Below are 5,000 nucleotides of genomic sequence, written 5' to 3' on the forward strand. Positions count from 1 at the left end.
CATCTGGGGGGAAACATCCCAATTGGCTCCCTGTTCCCTTTATAGTGCACTACATTAGGTCCCGGTCAATGGGATTAGTGCACCTAGGAAAGGTGACAGTGTTCAATTTGGGACGTATCCCGAGTGTGTTGAGCTCAGAGGAGAACCCAGGACGTCCTGAATGGAACCCTATCCACTATCCAGTCCTGCACTACGTCTGACCAGAGGCCCCATAAGGGGAGGTTAGTGCACTTAGGGGAATACAGTGCTAGTTGGGATACACGAACCGCGTCTTCGGTTCTACTGCCAAAATCATTGTAACATAAGCATGAAGAAAACGTTGTTTTTTTTTTTAAGGAATTAAATCATGTTAAAAACTGGATAAAATAAAATGTATGTTGCTTGAATTTGACAGTTGACAGTTTATATTTAAATAGAGCAACGAGACATTTCAATGAGAGGGAAAAGTGTCGACGAGGGTGTCGTCCCAAATAGCACTACTTTCGAGTGACTCCTTTTTTTGTGGGGGGGGGGGGGAGAAGCACTCGATGGTCATTTTTCATAGCAATGAATGTATTATTTGATTAACGTGTCTGTGTAATTGCTGGTGACGGTATGCTCTTGGCTATTATGGGATGGGGGTAGTGGTTTAAACTTAAGGTACGCTGTGCGATATGATGTCGTCGGGCACTGGGGGAGTGGGGGGGGGGGGGGGGGGGGGGGCGGCGAACTTCCTGTTTTCAAGACGACGACAATTTGAGTCCCAGCCTCAATCTTGGGAAGATTCTATCTGATCAGCGGGTTGTAGACAAATGTCCCGGCGATTCACAGTAAACGTGATGTCGGCTCAAGTCAGAAAAGGCCTCAAATCCTATAACCCACGATCAGATTCAATCCCGGCCTGATTCTTCAGCCCGAAAGTGGAACTCCTGGCAGAATGTTATTGTTTTGTTTGTTGTGATTTGTTGTTGTTGTTGTCTGTAAACAGGAAGTTGCCCTGCCATGTTTGATGATGTCATAATGCTGAGACTTCCGTTTCATCTCCCACCAAATGGAAAAGGAAAAATAAGGACATTCGCACACTTGCTAAACATTATATATGTCCCATAAAGCACCCTATTACCTACATAGTGCACTACTTTAGACCAGGGACCTATAGGGACAAAGTAGTGCCCTACTTTTGGACCAGGGCCTATAGGGACAAAGTAGTGCCCTACTTTTGGACCAGGGCCTATAGGGACAAAGTAGTGCACTACTTTTGGACCAGGGCCTATAGGGACAAAGTAGTGCCCTACTTTTGGACCAGGACCTATAGGGACAAAGTAGTGCACTACTTTTGGACCAGGGCCTATAGGGACAAAGTAGTGCCCTACTTTTGGACCAGGACCTATAGGGACAAAGTAGTGCACTACTTTTGGACCAGGGCCTATAGGGACAAAGTAGTGCCCTACTTTTGGACCAGGGCCTATAGGGACAAAGTAGTGCACTACTTTTGGACCAGGGCCTATAGGGACAAAGTAGTGCCCTACTTTTGGACCAGGGGCCTATAGGGACAAAGTAGTGCACTACTTTTGGACCAGGGCCTATAGGGACAAAGTAGTGCACTACTTTTGGACCAGGGCCTATAGGGACAAAGTAGTGCCCTACTTTTGGACCAGGGGCCTATAGGGACAAAGTAGTGCACTACTTTTGGGCCAGTACCTATAGGGACAAAGTAGTGCACTACTTTTGGGCCAGGGCCTATAGGGACAAAGTAGTGCACTACTTTGGACCAGGACCTATAGGGACAAAGTACTGCACTACTTTGGGCCAGGGCCTATAGGGACAAAGTAGTGCACTACCTTTGGACCAGGGCCTATAGGGACAAAGTAGTGCACTACTTTTGGACCAGGGCCTATAGGGACAAAGTAGTGCACTACTTTTAGACCAGGGCCTATAGGGACAAAGTAGTGCACTACTTTTGGACCAGGGCCTATAGGGACAAAGTAGTGCACTACTTTGGACCAGGGCCTATAGGGACAAAGTAGTGCACTACTTTTGGACCAGGGCCTATAGGGACAAAGTAGTGCCCTACTTTTGGACCAGGGCCTATAGGGACAAAGTAGTGCCCTACTTTTGGACCAGGACCTATAGGGACAAAGTAGTGCACTACTTTTGGACCAGGGCCTATAGGGACAAAGTAGTGCCCTACTTTTGGACCAGGGCCTATAGGGACAAAGTAGTGCACTACTTTTGGACCAGGACCTATAGGGATAAAGTAGTGCACTACTTTTGGACCAGGGCCTATAGGGACAAAGTAGTGCCCTACTTTTGGACCAGGGCCTATAGGGACAAAGTAGTGCACTACTTTTGGACCAGGGCCTATAGGGACAAAGTAGTGCCCTACTTTTGGACCAGGGGCCTATAGGGACAAAGTAGTGCACTACTTTTGGACCAGGACCTATAGGGATAAAGTAGTGCACTTTTCTTGGATAAAAGTAGTGAACTATATAGGGAATAGGGTGCCGTTGGTGACACAGACCCTGTTTGGGGTTTTTCATAATTTATGCATCTTTAATTTTCTATTCCCGCTGTATAATGAATGTAAAGGTAGAATTGTATTTTTAAAAAATGTTGGAAACAAATAAATGTACATTTTGGGAATTGGTTTAAATGTGAACTCCTTCTTCTCTTCATTGGTCTATGTCATGTTCACTATGTAATGTTCACTACTAGTGGTTAGAGTGTAGAGGAGGCAGGTAGTCTAGTGGTTAGAGTGTAGAGGAGGTAGGTAGCCTAGTGGTTATAGTGTAGAGGAGGTAGGTAGTCTAGTGGTTAGAGTGTAGAGGAGGCAGGTAGTCTAGTGGTTAGAGTGTAGAGGAGGCAGGTAGCCTAGTGGTTAGAGTGTAGAGGAGGCAGGTAGTCTAGTGGTTAGAGTGTAGAGGAGGCAGGTAGCCTAGTGGTTAGAGTGTAGAGGAGGCAGGTAGTCTAGTGGTTAGAGTGTAGAGGAGGCAGGTAGTCTAGTGGTTAGAGTGGAGAGGAGGCAGGTAGTCTAGTGGTTAGAGTGTAGAGGAGGCAGGTAGCCTAGTGGTTAGAGTGTAGAGGAGGCAGGTAGTCTAGTGGTTAGAGTGTAGAGGAGGCAGGTAGCCTAGTGGTTAGAGTGTAGAGGAGGCAGGTAGCCTAGTGGTTAGAGTGTAGAGGAGGCAGGTAGCCTAGTGGTTAGAGTGTAGAGGAGGCAGGTAGTCTAGTGGTTAGAGTGTAGAGGAGGCAGGTAGCCTAGTGGCTAGAGTGTAGAGGAGGCAGGTAGCCTAGTGGTTAGAGTGTAGGGACGGCAGGGTAGCCTAGTGGTTAGAGGAGGCAGGTAGCCTAGTGGTTAGAGTGTAGAGGAGGCAGGTAGCCTAGTGGTTAGAGTGTAGGGACGGCAGGGTAGCCTAGTGGTTAGAGTGTAGAGGAGGCAGGTAGTCTAGTGGTTAGAGTGTAGAGGAGGCAGGTAGCCTAGTGGTTAGAGTGTAGAGGAGGCAGGTAGTCTAGTGGTTAGAGTGTAGAGGAGGCAGGTAGTCTAGTGGGTAGAGTGTAGAGGAGGCAGGTAGTCTAGTGGTTAGAGTGTAGAGGAGGCAGGTAGCCTAGTGGTTAGAGTGTAGAGGAGGCAGGTAGTCTAGTGGTTAGAGTGTAGAGGAGGCAGGTAGTCTAGTGGTTAGAGTGTATAGGTGGCAGGTAGCCTAGTGGTTAGAGTGTAGAGGAGGCAGGGTAGTCTAGTGTTAGAGTGTGGAGGCGGCAGGTAGCCTAGTGGTTAGAGTGTAGAGGAGGCAGGTAGCCTAGTGGTTAGAGTGTAGAGGAGGCAGGTAGCCTAGTGGTTAGAGTGTAGAGGAGGCAGGTAGACTAGTGGTTAGAGTGTAGAGGAGGCAGGTAACCTAGTGGTTAGAGTGTAGAGGAGGCAGGTAGCCTAGTGGTTAGAGTGTAGAGGAGGCAGGTAGCCTAGTGGTTAGAGTGGAGAGGAGGCAGGTAGCCTAGTGGTTAGAGTGTAGAGGAGGCAGGTAGCCTAGTGGTTAGAGTGGAGAGGAGGCAGGTAGCCTAGTGGTTAGAGTGTAGAGGAGGCAGGTAGCCTAGTGGTTAGAGTGTAGAGGAGGTAGGTAGTCTAGTGGTTAGAGTGTAGAGGAGGCAGGTAGCCTAGTGGTTAGAGTGGAGAGGAGGCAGGTAGCCTAGTGGTTAGAGTGTAGAGGAGGCAGGTAGCCTAGTGGTTAGAGTGGAGAGGAGGCAGGTAGCCTAGTGGTTAGAGTGTAGAGGAGGCAGGTAGTCTAGTGGTTAGAGTGTAGAGGAGGCAGGGTAGCCTAGTGGTTAGAGTGTAGAGGAGGCAGGTAGCCTAGTGGTTAGAGTGGAGAGGAGGCAGGTAGCCTAGTGGTTAGAGTGTAGAGGAGGCAGGTAGCCTAGTGGTTAGAGTGTAGAGGAGGCAGGTAGCCTAGTGGTTAGAGTGTAGAGGAGGCAGGTAGTCTAGTGGTTAGAGTGTAGAGGAGGCAGGTAGCCTAGTGGTTAGAGGGTAGAGGAGGCAGGTAGACTAGTGGTTAGAGTGTAGAGGAGGCAGGTAGCCTAGTGGTTAGAGTGTAGAGGAGGTAGGTAACCTAGTGGTTAGAGTGTAGAGGAGGCAGGTAGTCTAGTGGTTAGAGTGTAGAGGAGGCAGGTAGCCTAGTGGTTAGAGTGTAGAGGTGGCAGGTAGTCTAGTGGTTAGAGTGTAGAGGAGGCAGGTAGTCTAGTGGTTAGAGTGTAGAGGAGGCAGGTAGTCTAGTGGTTAGAGTGTAGAGGTGGCAGGTAGTCTAGTGGTTAGAGTGTAGAGGAGGTAGGTAACCTAGTGGTTAGAGTGTAGAGGAGGTAGGTAACCTAGTGGTTAGAGTGTAGAGGAGGCAGGTAGCCTAGTGGTTAGAGTGTAGAGGAGGTAGGTAGTCTAGTGGTTAGAGTGTAGAGGAGGCAGGTAGCCTAGTGGTTAGAGTGTAGAGGTGGCAGGTAGTCTAGTGGTTAGAGTGTAGAGGAGGCAGGTAGCCTAGTGGTTA

The sequence above is a fragment of the Oncorhynchus mykiss genome, chromosome 19 (genome assembly GCF_057628025.1).
Source record: "Oncorhynchus mykiss isolate SJ-2025 chromosome 19, ASM5762802v1, whole genome shotgun sequence".
Classification (NCBI taxonomy): domain Eukaryota; kingdom Metazoa; phylum Chordata; class Actinopteri; order Salmoniformes; family Salmonidae; genus Oncorhynchus; species Oncorhynchus mykiss.